This window comes from Alexandromys fortis, unplaced genomic scaffold (assembly GCF_014885135.2).
Source record: "Alexandromys fortis isolate MF-2015 unplaced genomic scaffold, M_Fortis_MF-2015_v1.1 scaffold_239, whole genome shotgun sequence".
Lineage (NCBI taxonomy): Eukaryota > Metazoa > Chordata > Mammalia > Rodentia > Cricetidae > Alexandromys > Alexandromys fortis.
In genome coordinates this window covers 108,678-123,812 of record NW_026068120.1, presented here as the reverse complement: position 1 = coordinate 123,812, position 15,135 = coordinate 108,678, and the positions used below count along the sequence as shown (strand labels likewise).

Sequence of the window (15,135 nt, the reverse complement as noted above, 5' to 3'; positions counted from 1 at the left end):
AGATATTGGGGTTCAAGGTGAAGATCAGAAAAGCAACCAACTGCTAGAGAGCTCTTATCACTGCAAAATCTTCAGACTGAAAAGCGAGCAAGTTCTGTCTCATCCAGCCTTATATTCTCTCCAGTGTGAGTATTAAAGGCATGCACAACCACCACTCAGGTTCTGTGGTTAAGTAGTGTGGTTTCTGGGATTAAGGGTGTATGCTATCATTGCCTGATCTGTATGGATAATAAGGGTGGCTAGCTTTGCTTTTTGATCTTCAGGTAATCTTTATTAAAACATAAATAAAAATATATATGTATGGAAATGTAATAAATACGTCACCAATACCTAGCCAATTTGCATTTGAAAAATTCATAGAAAATGCCCCATTATCTCTCCCAACTTGGTGAGTCCAAAGTCTTGTACCTAACTTAGTTTCTGTCATAACTTGTATTACCATCCAAAACTATCTTTTGATATATCTCAACCGTAAACACTTTACACTTCTTTAGTGAATTTCTTTTCTGAGTCTTATAAGCAAGGCAAACTATAATATCCTACTCTTCAACTACCTCAGATACTCAAGACAGAAATAAAATTAGCTGAGTAAGAAGGAAGTGCAAGCAAGCAACTTCCAAAAATGTGAGAAATGACAGAAACAGCTGGCTGCCAGTCACCCAAAGTTCCTCTGCATTGTTCTGGCATCCATCTTCAGCCTATCACCTAGAATATTTGACAGACTTTTTTGTGAAGAAGGATATACTGAAGAGATGTCCTACCTTGTCTTTTCAAAGTTCAGATGTCCTTTCTTTGTGTTCTGTTTGTTCAATTTGTATAGCATATCAACAGAGAAGGAAGAAATGCTTTCTTACCCAGTGGCTGTCTTTTGTCACAAAGAAAGTAAACTCCATATGGAGTTTCTTTGATGCCCATCTTCATCATCTCTGAAGTAGATTGGTTCTGCCAGGAGCAGACATGTCTCATTACCATAAAAAAAGAACCTATCATATTATAACATCTTAAATGCCATGTTCTGTAGATCTCAGAAGTGTTTGAAGCTGACCAATCTATTCAAATTATATTTCTGCTTGATCTTGAAAACATGCCTAATATGATTGCAAGTTTAATTGCAGGAGGGGACTAGTTACTAAACTACATTTTCTTTTTATCCTAAAGAGTTGGTAATAATAACTTTTTTTTTTGATTTTTGAGACAGGGTTTCTCCATAGCTTTTTGGTTCCTGTCCTGGAACTAGCTGGAGCTAGACCAGGCTGGCCTCGAACTCACAGAGATCCGCCTGCCTCGTTAATAACAACTTTTAATGACTATATACTTGCATTATGTTGTTAAATAAGCTGTATAGGTACAATACCTTTAACAAGATTAGAAAATGCATGTACAGTATGCTTTAACAAAATTAATTTCCAATTTGCACCAATATATAAAATTTGTATCTAATATATGAAATTCCAATTCAATGTAACATACTTAAAACTAGTAGTTTCTTTCTAAAAGAAGATTTAATAAACTACCATTTTATCATATCATATTTTCATCCTGCCTTTTTTCTTTTTGGGGTAGGTTCAATAATCTACCCTTTTATCCTATCATATCTGTATTCCTATTTTTTCTTTTCAAAACAAGAAACTTGAATCTAATTTATTTTGTTCAACTTTCTTCCTGACCTTAACCAATAACAACTTGATACAAATCCCCCTAAAGTTTAACAAATATGCACAACCCATTGAATAACCAAAAACCATGCACCACAACTATTGATAATATGGACATCATGTTCTTAAATTTACTTCCTGCTATATGGAGGTGACATCATATTTAGGAGATTCTGAAAAGAAAATTTTGGGTTAAATGTCAAGTTCTAGGAGAGGTACCTGTATCATTTGTTGTCCAATATGGTCGCTGTATCATGGGAAAGTAAAGGGATTGTCAAGTCCTGGCTAGAGTAGTCTGTGCAATTGAATCATCTCAACTAGCCTCCTAAAAATTGTTCAGAGCAGTTTGTAGTCCAAAGCTGGTCTTTAGGTGGTGTTTTTCAGTTTAGTGGTATTATCATTAGTCCTAGAAGAATTCTCATTTTGGTTACAAATCCTCCTTTTGGAGACTTCATTAGGAGTTGTTATGGTTTACTGCAGGAAACATGATAGACACTCAAACCTGAAATCATGTACAGGAAAATAGTTAAAACCTGTTTTTGAACTAGTTAGTACTCTATATGACCATTATTATCATAACACAAAGTTTAAAAAGTATATATTAATCTTATAAATTTTAAGATTATACCTTAAGAGAAGCTATTGAAGAGTCAATATAAAAACCAAAAGATTGTGAGATTAGTGGCAGTAAGATGCCTTAAATATTTGTTTTTTTTTTCTGTCCCATATTGAGGTGGCTTTTTCTTTTTACATGGCACAGAGATTTTGTATTTTACCTAAATGTGCATGATTGGGCTAGAGAAAGAGAGAGTCACACTCTAACCCCAAAGACAACTATAATCTTTAAATGGACTGGAACTACTAAATGATTATTTGCATTATATATCTGTAGAAAATAGTGGAAACAAACATTTGGGAAGATGTATGAAATTTTATCCTATTGGAAATGTGATATACCACTAGGCCAATTTACTCTTTTTTCTTGGGGCATTTTTTTTCCTGGATGATTTGTCTTTTTTATTAAGATGCCTCTTTTGTCCAATGGTCTTTGAATTACTTAACTAGATGCCTTTATTCTCCTAAAAACACAAAACAAAACCCTTCCCCTACCCTTATTTTAGGAAAGTTCACTTAGACAAGTTATTTATGGTGAAGTGAAAAACAGTTGTAACTTTTATAGATAAGTTTAGATTAAATGGCTATGGTATTTATTAAACTATAATCTCTTTTATAAGAGATCCCCCTGTTCAAATAGAATCTTTATCAATTCTAACAATATCCATTGCTTTTCTTCTCCTGTGGAAACAAAAGCAAAATCCCTTCACGACATAACACATGTCCTGGTTTCAATTCTGAGGTCAAAACATCTTTAAAGTATATTGGTTGATTTAATTCCATAGTTTTTTCTACTGTCAAATGGTTCTACAGAGCGTTGTTCCTTTCTCTTTTGCATTTAGAAAATTCAAAGTTAATAAAGCATTATACAATATATTTCTTTGGGCCTTTATTATCTTTTTCTGTTTATTTAACATATCCTTTAGGGTTCAATTTTATCTTTCTATAACTGCTTTCCATGTAGGATTGTGTGATATAACTGTGATATGTTTTCTATTTATAATAAGCAAAAAACCTGTTTCATTTTTTTTAATGCTGGAGCTTTGTCTGTCATTATTGTACAGGTATACCCATGAAGCCCATAACTTCTAGTAAATGTGTGATTACTGAATCAGTCTTTTCCAAACTCAAAGCAGTTTTTGTCCATTGAAAACCTGAATAGGTATCAATGATGTGTTGTACAGATTTTAGTTTTTCAAATTCTACAAAACGTAACACATCCATTTGTCTGATTTTATTCCTTTGAATACTCTTCGGGTTACTTTCTGCAGTTAGTGGTGTTTGCTTGTATAAAGAACAAGTAGCATTTTTTTATAGTTTCCTTGACTAGTTACCACGTGATGGAAAAGTCTTTATTTTTTAAAACCTTTGCTATTGGCATGATGTTTTTTTGAAATTCTGAGTCTTTCAGCACATTTGTAATCAATAATTGATCGATTTTCCCATTACTTTGTGCTAGAGGATTTGGCAAACCTGTATGAGATTGGATGTGTGTTTTGTATAGGATGATTCCTATTCCTGATTATATTATGTAACTGAATGATTAATAAAGTCAATTCTGTATCATCTGAAATAAATTCAGTGATTTCAATGTGCAAAACAACTCTTTCTGCATACTGTGAACTGGTAACCTTGGTGAGAGGTTCTTTAAAATCCCTTAGTAACATGAGACTAGCATATAATTCTGACTTTTGGACAGAATCATAAAAGCTTTGATCCACTTTATTTAAATTTTATGATTTGCAAGCTGCCTTTACTGATTTATTTCCATAAGTATAGAATGCAGGGGCTCCAGTTATTGGTGTTTCCTTCACAACCTTGAGATGGATCCAGCTAGTTCTCTTTATAAGTTGAATTCTCTCACTTTCAGGATAGTTGTGGAGACACAGAACTGGCTTAGAGTGCAGGCTCCTCCTGGGACAGATGTGATGAAGTTGGGAAATGGTTGCTTGGCAAACCAATCATAGATGAACACAAACTTTCTCTGCCCATTTCTCAAATGTTTTGTCAAAATCTGTACCCTGGATGAGGAAGTGGCCGTTGAGCTCAGTTCTTCATGCTCTACCAGTTACAAAGGAGTGCTTTCTTCTGTATACATTTTGCCTTGTTTCTATGTACTTCTTTCATTTTTATTACTGTTATTGATTGAGGTATTTTTTTCTTACAAGGTGAGACAAGAGTTTCTCATGATCATGTACATGAGTAAAGGGGGGTTTCAGAGTTGAGGTAATGCTTTTTATTCTGTATAAAAAGCCATACAAAATAAAGCTTGTTATGCAGTTGTTCACACTCTGTATCCCCTGTGTCCTGATTTTCACGAGACCCTTACTCAGGGAACCCAACGTACTAGACATTGACAGATAGCTGCTGTTAATCTCTCTCAAAAAATTACTACAAGTTCTTTGCCAGGCTTCACTTTCTTCCCATAGTTTGTCAATTTCAATATTAGTGATTGGTACTACATTTTCTCTTTGTTCTATTACCATTAATTGGTAACGCTTCAATTTTCTTTTTAGAATTAACTCAAAAACTTTTCCACACAAGTTTTAATTTTTTTACATAGTTTATGAAGTGAAAAGGATCCATTCTATTATAATATCTTCCCTCTGCATTAAAATTCCTGTAAAGAAATGTTAGGAGGGGAATGTGACCAGAAGGCACTTAAGATTTGGATTCACATGATTCACATGTGCATTCTGTAATTTCTCTTCTATCAAAGCCAATTCTCTATCAGTTTTAGCTGAGAGTTTTCTGGGACTATTTAAGTCCTTGCCACCATCTAAGGTTTTGTTTAAATTAATCAATTAATCAGGTTTTATCCCAAAAGTGGGCCATAGATAGGAAATGGCTTTTAACAATAGTTGAAAGTCATTAAGAGTCTGCAATTGACTTCTCATAATTTGCACCTTATGGGGTCTAATTTTTTTGTACATCTATTTTATAGCCTAAATAATCCATATAATTTCCTCTTTTTTTTTAGGAGAAACTATAATCCCCAACAAGGCAAAACTTTCTTTGTTTCTTCAAACATTGACATTCTTCAAATATTGACATTTAAATGAGATATTAAAATGTTATTCATATAGTGGTAAACTATAGATTGCCAGAATTGTTTGTGTATCATTTCCAATGGATGATGTACAAAACATAGCCACAGGTTAGGGCTATTTAACATTAACTGTGGGAGAATCTTCCATTGATATCTGTTAACAGGCTGAGAATTATTATAAGCAGACAACATGAAAGCAAATTTTTCTGTCTTTGTCTTATAAAACAATCTTTTAAATCAATAATAAGAGACAATCCTTTAGGCAATAGAGAAGGCAAAGGAATGCCAGACTGTAGAGAGCCCATTGACAAATTAGCTTATTAACAGCTCTTAGATCTGCTAACATTCACCATTTTCCAGATTTTTTTAATAACAAACACAGGAGAATTCCAAGGGCTGGTTGATTCTTGAATATGCTGAGCATTTAGCTGTTCCTCTATGAGCTGTTCTAAAGCCTGAAGCGTCTCTATTGTTTTTTTTTTTGACATTTTTTTATTATTATTATTGTTGTTGTTTAGACAGGGTTTCTTTGTGTAGCCTTGGCAGTCCTGGAACTCACTCTGTAGAACAGGCTGGCCTCAAACTCACAGAGATCTACCTGCCTCTGCCTCCTGAGCACTGGGATTAAAAGTGTGTGCCACCACCACCCGGCAACATCTGGCCTCTTAATGAGCAACAAATTATTCACTAATTCTTTATATAAAGAAAACTTACATATCACCATAAGTTAATGAAATTGTTACTGCTTTAAATCTAAAAATATAACTAAAATCATGACTAAATTTTCACAGTGTCCTCATTTAGTCTTGCCAGTTATCAAACGACTGATTTCCATTAGGACTGTAAAACACATGCCTAAGGACAATGACTCCCAGGTATTAGTTCTTTCTTTAGCCTCATTAACTCATTTCATCTTTCAATTGGCAGAGGAAGAGGTAACAACATATGAGCTGTTAGATATCAAGAGTTATGATATCCTGAGTTACAACTATCTGTCTAGCACAATCGGACCATTTCCTTTTCAAACAACAATCACAATTTAAAGAATGACATGGTTGAGAAATAGTTAGATAGATATTTTCTAGGCAAAGCTGAAATCATTCTCCAGAGATGTTATGTCCACTTTTTACTGGAGTAGGAGGTCCTTCTGTCTATGTGTTGCTTTTACCATTTTACTGTAATTATGTCCACTGACATTACACAAAAATTAATCAATTGCTTTTACTATGTGACTACAAAATATGAATTCTACTGCCTCCATAAAGAATCAATAATTATTCTTATAACATTGAAATAATTAAAGTCACTGGTAAAGTCAGTAACAATTGAGAATTTTTATATTTATGACTAATCTATTATAAACAAAAGCCAATCTGAAAAACACAATTCTAGAAAAAGTACAGTCATGTTAAGAATAGATATGGAAGTACAAGGACCTCAGAGGCTATGCTAGACCTAACAGAAGAAACACAAAATTGATTTTTAAACTGTAGGTTTATACAAATAAATAAAACTCTTCCCATCTTGTACATACGCTTAGAATTTCTTACACAAATATAAAAATGCTCATTTCCTTTACAAACTTTCTAGAACAAAGAATGAAAAGAATTTATTATCAGCTCCCAAGTTTTAGGCTTATCTTTTTCTACCCTTATCAGCTTTCTGACATTTTAAACCTAAGGAGGAAAATCTTGGTAAATGAAGCAGGCCAGCTAGTCTCTCAATGAATGTCCTAAAGAACTCTGCGAGGCTACATATATCCCACATTGCGTTTAGTTTCTCATCTCTTCTTTGCTTCAAACCCCCACGCCAGTTTCTTCTTCTTTCGAGCAGCCTGTGAGTTTTCAGCCTCCTTTTTGGCTTTAACAAACTTGTGGCAGGCAATTGCTTTGGCAATTTTTACAAGCTCTCGAGTAGATTACCTGAGCTCTTCAGCCGTCTCAACATCCCATTCCTCCACAGCATGGTCTATCCTCTTTTCAAGGCCTGATTTCTCAACTTTTTTCTGTTTAACCGGCGGTTCAAATCTATCATTGGCTCCAAAGTACTGAGTAAGCTCCTTCCACTGTGTTTCACTTGAGGACTGTTCACTGTGAGATTCTTTTTCATTCTTCGATTTGCCTTTTTTGGAGCGTTTTCTTTTTTTCTGTCTGAATCTTGATGTTGAATTTTTCTGTTCAGAATGTCTTTTATGCAATTCTTGAAATCTGTTCCACATGTTCAAGGGAATTCCAGAAGGACACTTCTCATATGCATTTGCATCAGCCTCTGTTTCCGGTTTTGGCTTGCCTGATGGGAAATCTGACATCCTTGGCTTGCTACTGCTGCCAGTCTTTCCATCTTCCTGTAAATTAAATTCTCTAAGTTCTGAATTATCTGGTGTGGCTTCATCCTCAGAATCTGACTCAACATTGCTTTCACTTAGCCCAGGAGGTAACAGCCCACTCCACATCTTTTCTTTGGCCAGGAAGCAGGAGCTCGGCAGCCATCTTAGAACCCCAGCAACATCGTGCCGTATCCGCGTCTCTATTGTTAAAGCCCATTGAGCAAATCATGCAGGTTTGTTGGTGTCTTTGGAAGATTGGCAGTTTTTGTGCAGTGTTCTTGTACCTGAGTGGTCAATGATTGTTCTTTATAAAATCTTCTAATATTTTACTCAGAGATACAGGTTAATAGATAGTCATCAATAATAGTCAAACTTGTAGTCATGTTAGTTAAGATTCCTAGATGTATAGAAATATATTTCAGATAGATACAGATTCTTAAATCTTTCAAAGAGTTTCAGTTTATGACATTTAAAATGTTTAAGAACTTAGGACTTTTCATGACAATGAGACACATCTGCTCTTGGCAGCACCAATCAATGTCAAGAGGATAATGGGCATCGAAGAGGCTTCTTATGGAGATTGTTAGTCATTTGGGCAATATACTGGTCTTGCCTGAACTGCTTGTTGTTATGCTGTATGAACTGGACTTGCAGGACTCACAGAAAAGTAACTGCTGAAGTTGCCTAAAACATAATGAAACAGTTCTTCATATAAGAGTATACCAGGCATTCTACAAAACAGAGAAGAAAATGACTGACAAACCTCCAATATAGGTGTAACACTCTTTGAAATTTTCTGCTTCATGAAAATGTCTACCAGATACTAATGGGCTTGTAGGCTAAAGATGGATGCTTCAATGATACAGAAGAAATTCGGGTGACTGTCCGAGCAGCGAGATGTCTCTGTCAATTCTAGAGTTTTGGAAGTAGCATACAATGCACTCCCTGTTTACTTAGGTAAGATATTCTTTTGGAGTCTTTGAAAAAGTTGAAGAATATGTAGTTATAGTTTCCTTAGTTATGATAAAAGATAAAGTAGATATAAATATTGTAACTATAATTCTTGTTTGATAACTGTTTTGTTATATGTACTTTTACTGTGTTAAAGTTAAAACCCTCCTTTTTATTTGAACAGAAAAAGGGAAATGGTGTGGAGGTATTAGTGTATATTTGTTGCTTTTATTGGTTAATGAATAAAGACAGCTTTGACCTGTGATAAGGCAGAGTAGAGCTAGGCAGAAAACCTAAACTGTATTCTGGGAGAAAAAAAGGCAGAGTCATTGAGAAGCCATGTAGCTGCCACTGAAGACAGACACACTGGAAACTTGCCAGTAAGCCACAACCACTTGGCAATACACAGATTAATGGAGATGTTTTAGTTTAAGATATAATAACTAGTTAGAAATATGCTATACTTAATCTATTAGCCAAACAGTATTGCAAATAATATAGTTGCTGTGTGATTTTTTTTTATGGTCTTGGCAGCCAGGAAAAAACAAGCACCCTTCGAATAACAGGGTGATTTATGTATATGTCTCTTAGGGTTATTCTTACCTATGTTCTATTGGGTCATAGACTATATGCTGGTTATCCTTTTTTTTTTGTCTAATATCAACTTATAAGTAAGTATATATCACCTTCATGTTTATGGGTCTGGATTAGCTCACTCAGGATTGTTTTTCTACTTCCATTCATTAGGGTGCAAATTTCAAGATGTCATTGTTTTTTACCACTGAGCAGTAAGTACTTCATTGTTTAAATGTACTACATTTTCTTCATCCATTCTTCTTTGAGGGGCACCTAGGTTGTTTCCATGTTCTGGCTATCACAAATAACACTGTTATGAAAATAGTTGAGAAATGTGCTTGTAGTATGGTTGAACATCCTATGGGCATATGCCCTACAGTGGTATTGCTGGATACTAGGTATGTTGTTTCTCCATTTCCCGAGAAACCACCATACTGATTTCCGAATTGGTTGAACCAGTTTGCAATCCACAGAGCAATGGGGGAGCACTTCCTTTACTTCACACTCTCTTCAACAAAAACTTTGTCAGAAATTTCCAAAATTCTACAATTAACATCTCACTGTCTGGACAGTCACCCAAAGGTCTTCTGTATTGTTGGAACATCCATCTTCAGCCTACAGGCCCATAATATCCAGAACATTTTTCCATGAAGCAGGAACTTTCAAAGACAGTTCCACTAATATTGGCAGTTTGTCAGTGACATTTTTCTGTGTCCTGTAGAATGTCTAGCAGACTCTTTCATAAAGCAGGAACCACAAAGGATCACCTCACTTTTAGGCAAGTTCAGCAGTCATTTTTCTGTAAGTCCTGCATGTCAGTTCATTAAACAGTCCAGACAAGATTAGTTTCTTGCCCAAATGGCTAAAAAAAAAAAAAAAAAACTCTATAAGAAGTCTCTTCAATGCCCATCCTCCTTTTCAAGTAATTCTGTGTTGCCAGGAGCAGATGTGTTTCATTGTCATGAAAACTCCTATGTTGTTAAAACATTTTAAATGCCATATTCTGGAGGTTTTTTAAAGACTTGAAGAGTACCTATCAAACTGGAATATATCTTTATAATGGTGTAGGGGGTCCTTCTGTCTATGTTTTGCTTTCATTGGTTAATAAAGGAACTGCTTTAGGCCTATAGCAGAGGTGTATGGGAACAGAGCTAGGCAGGGAAAACTAAATGGAATGCTGGGAGGAGGAAGGCAGAGAGAGACGCTATGGAGCTACCACCAGAGTCAGCCATACCAAAACTTTGCTGGAAGGCCACGACCTCATGATAATCTGTTGAATACTATCCACCTGTAGGCTGAAGATGGATGTCCCAATGGTACAGAAGAACTTTGGGTGACTATTAAAGTAGCAAGATGTCTCTGCAAATTCTAGAGTTTTGGAAGTTGCTTACAATGTACTTCCTGTAACAAAACAGTTATCAAGCAAGAATTACAGTTACAATATTTATATCTATTTTATATTTAATCATAATTAATGAAAACTATAATAATAACTATTCCTAAACTCCATCAAAAACTCCAGAAGGATATAATATTGCCTAAGTAAACAGTAGAATCAAAACCCATTGCCATTGTCCTTGGCTTCTCAGTCAGCCCTCATTGTCAGCCACATTCAGAGTCTGGTTTGGTCACATTCTCCATCAGTACCAGTCCAGCTGGCCTTGGTGAGCTCCCATTGGATGAGCCCCACTATCTCAATGGGTGGGCACACCCCTCACAGTCCTGACTTCCTTGCTCATGTTCTCCCTCCTTCTGCTACTCATTTGGACCTTGGGAGCTCAGTCCAGTGCTCCAATGTGGGTCTCTGTCTCTATAGCCATCCATTGCCAGATGAAGGTTCTATGGTGATATGCAAGATATTCATCAGTGTGGCTATACGATAGGGCCAGTTCAGGTGTCCTCTCCTCAGCTGCCCAAGGAACAAGCAGGGGACATCTCCTTGGACACTGGGAACCCCTTTAGAGTCAAGTCTCTTGCCAACCCTAAAATGGTTCCCTTAATTAAGATATATATTTCCCTGCTCCCATATCCACACTTCCTCCATCCCAACCGTCCCATTCCCCCAAGCTCACCCCATCCTCCCCTTCTCACTTCTCTCCCCCATCTCCCCTTACCCCCATCCCACCCTCACCCCAAGCTCCCAATTCTTGCCTGGAAATCTTGTCTACTTCCAATATCCAAGAGGATAACTATATGTTTTTCTTTGGGTTTACCTTTTAATTTAGTTTCTCAAGATAACGAATAGTAGGCTCAATGTCCTTTATTTATTATGGCTAGAATCCACTTATGAGTGAGTACATGCCATATTCATCTTTTTGGGTCTGGGTTACCTCACTCAGGATAGTGTTTTCTATTTCCATCCATTTGCATGCAAAATTCAAGATGTCATTGTTTTTTACCGCTGAGTAGTACTCTAATGCATACATATTCCACACCTACTTTATCCATTCTTCCATTGAGGGGCATCTAGGTTGTTTCCAGGTTCTGGGTATTACAAATGCTGCTGTTATGGTGAACATAGTTGAACAAATGCTTTTGTAGTATGATAGAGCATCTCTTAGGTATATTCCCAAGAGTGGTATTGCTGGATTCTGGGGTAAGTTGATCCCAAATTTCCTGAGAAACTGCCACACTGATTTCCAAAGTGGTTGCACAAGTTTGCATTCCCACCAGCAATGGATGAGTGTTCCTCTTACTCCATATTCTCTCCAGCAAAGGCTATCATTGATATTTTTGATTCTAGCCATTATGACAGGTGTAAGATGATATCTCAAAATTGTTTTGATTTGCTTTTCCCTGATTGCTAAGGAGGTTGGGCATGACCTTAAGTATCTTTTGGCCATTTGAACTTCTTCTGTTGAGAATTTTCTGTTCATATCAGTGCCCATTTTTAATTGGGTTATAATTAGCATTTTAAAGTGTAATTTCTTGAGTTCTTTATACATTTTGGAAATCAGACCTTTGTCTGTTGCAGGGTTAGTGAAGATCTTTTCCCAGTCAGTAGGTTGTCTTTTTGTCTTAATGGCAGTGTCCTATGCTTTGCAAAAGCTTCTCAGTTTTAGGAGGTCCCATTTATTCAATGTTGCCCTTAATGTCTGTGCTACTGGGGTTATTCGTAGGAAGTGGTCTCCTGTGCCCATGTGTTGTAGACTACTTCCTGCTTTCTCTTCTATCAGATTCAGTGTGTTTAGATTGATATTAAGGTCTTTAATCCATTTGGACTTGAGTTTTGTGCATGGTGATAGATATGGATCTATTTTCATTCTTCTACAAATTGACATCCAGATAGGCCAGCACCATTTGTTGAAGATGCTTTCTTTCTTTCACTATATACTTTTAGCTCCTTTGTCGAAAATCAGGTATTCATAGGTTTGTGGGTTAAAATCCGGGTCTTCTACTCGATTCCATTGGTCAACATCTCTGTTTTGTGCTAATACAAAGCTGTTTTCATTACTGTAGCTCTGTAATAGAGTTTGAAGTCAGGGATGGTAATGCCTCCGGAAGTACTTTTATTGTACAGGATTGTTTTGGCTATCCTGGGTCTTTCGTTTTTCCATATAAAGTTGATTATTGTTCTCTCAAGGTCTGTGAAGAATTTTGGTGGAATTTTGATGGGGATTGCATTGAATCTATAGACTGCTTTTGGTAGAATTGCCATTTTTTACTATGTTGATCCAATCCAAGAGCAAGGGATTTTTTCCATTTTCTGGTATCCTCTTCAATTTCTTTCTTCAAAGACTTAAAGTTCTTGCCAAATAGATCCTTCACTTCCTTGGTTAGCGTTGCCCCAAGATACTTAATGCTATTTGTGGCTATTGTGAAACATGACGCTTTTCTGATTTCCCTCTCTGCTTCTTTATCCCTTGTGTATAGGAGGGCAACTGATCTTTTGGAGTTGATCTTGTATCCTGCCTTGTTACTAAAGGTGTTTATAAGCTGTAGGAGTTCTTTGGTAGAGTTTTTGGAATTGCTTATGTACACTATCATATCATCTGCAAATAATGAAAGTTTAACTTCTTCCTTTCCAATTCAAATCCCTTTGATCCCCTTATGTTGTCTTATTGTTATTGCTAGAACTTCAAGCACTATATTGAAAAGGTATGGAGAGAGTGGACAGCCTTGTGGTGTTCCTGATTTTAGTGGGATGGCTTTGAGTTTCTCTCCATTTAATTTTATGTTAGCTGTTGACTTGCTGTATATTGCTTTTATTATATTTAGGAATGAACCTTGTATCCCTAAACTCTCCAAGGCCTTTATCATACAGGGTGTTGAATTTTGTCAAATGCTTTTTCAGTATCTAATGAAATGATCATATGTTTTTTTCTTTCAGTTTATTTATATGATGGATTACCTTGATAGATTTTCGTATGTTGAACCAGCCCTTCCTCTCTAGGATGAAGCTACTTGATCATAATGTATAATATTTTTGATGTGTTCTTGGATTCGGTTTGCCAGTATTTTATTGAGAATTTTTGCATCGATGTTCATGAGTGAGACTGGTATGTAATTCTCTTTCTTGTTTGAGTCTTTGTGTGGTTTTGGTATCAGAGTGACTGTAGCTTCATAAAAGGAGTTTGGAAGTGACTCTTCTGTTTCTATTATATGAAACACATTAAGGAGTATAGGTATTAGGTTTTCTTGGAAGTTCTGGTAGAATTCTTCATTGAAACCATCTGGTTCTGGGATTTCTTTGGTAGGGAGGTTTTTGATGACAGCTTTTAATTCCTCACGACCTACAGATCTATTTAAATTGTTCACCTGGTCTTGATTTAATTTTGGTATTTGGTACTTATCTAAAAAATATCAGTTTATTTCACATTTTCCAATTTTGTGGCATATAGGCTTTTGTAGTAAGATCTAATGATTCTTCGAATTTCATCTGTGTCTGTGGTTAGTTCCCCCTTTTCATTTCTAATCTTGTTAATTTGCAGGATCTCTCTCTCTGCCAATTGATTAGTTTGGATAGGGGTTTGTCAATCTTGTTGAATTTCTCCAAGAAATAGCTTTTTGTTCATTGATTCCTTGGATTGTTTTCTGTTTCTAAACTGAATGCTGGGAGAGAGGAGGTGGAGTGAGGAGAAGCCATGGAGCCAATCCTAGAAACAGACATGCTGGGACCTTGCCCATAGGCCATGAGTCTCATGATTAAAATATAAAGTAATGGTGAGTTCCCAATAGATCAGCCCCAATGTCTCAGTGTGTGGGTGCCCCCCTCGCGATCCTGACTTCCTTGCTCGTGTTCTCCCTCCTTCTGTTCCTCATTTGGACCATGGAAGCACAGTCCGGTGCTTCAGTGTGGGTCTCTCTATCTCTAACTCCTTCTATCGTCAGATGAAGGTTCTATGATGATATGCAAGATATTCATCAGTATGACTATAGGGTAGGGCCATTTCAGGCTCCCTCTCCTCAACTGCCCAAGGAACTAGCTGGGGACATCTCCCTGGACACCTGGGAACCCCTCTAGGGTCAAGTCTCTTGCCAACTCTAAAATTGACTCCCTTAATGAAGATATATACTTCCCTGCTCCCGTATATACCCTTCCTTTATCCCAACCTTCCCATTCCCCCAAGTTCTTCCCACCCTCCCCTTCTCACTTTCCTCTCCCCATCTCCCCTTTCCCCCATCCCACCCCACCCCCATTCCCAGTTTTTGCCCAGCTGGACTGGGTCTAAAAAAAAGCATGGGATAAAACTGGACTCTCTGAACATGGCAGACAATTAGGGAAGACAAGAACAATGGCACTGGGTTTTGATCCCACTGCACGAACTGGCTTTGTGGGAGCCTAGGCTGTTTGGGTGCTCACCTTCCTAGACCTGGATGGAGGGGGGAGGACCTTGGACTTCCCACAGGGCAGGGAACCCTGACTGCTCTTTGGGCTGGAGAGGGAGGGGGAAGGAAGCAGGGGCAGGGAGGGGGAGGGAAATGGGAGGCAGAGGCAGGGAGGAAGCAGAAATTTTTAATAA

General features: G+C 36.8%; 1 pseudogene; it reads right to left on the bottom strand.

The window, feature by feature from the left end:
* Window positions 1-7,069: 7,069 nt before the first annotated feature.
* LOC126490310 (protein FAM204A-like) lies at window positions 7,070-7,771 on the bottom strand (annotated as a pseudogene).
* Window positions 7,772-15,135: the final 7,364 nt, after the last annotated feature.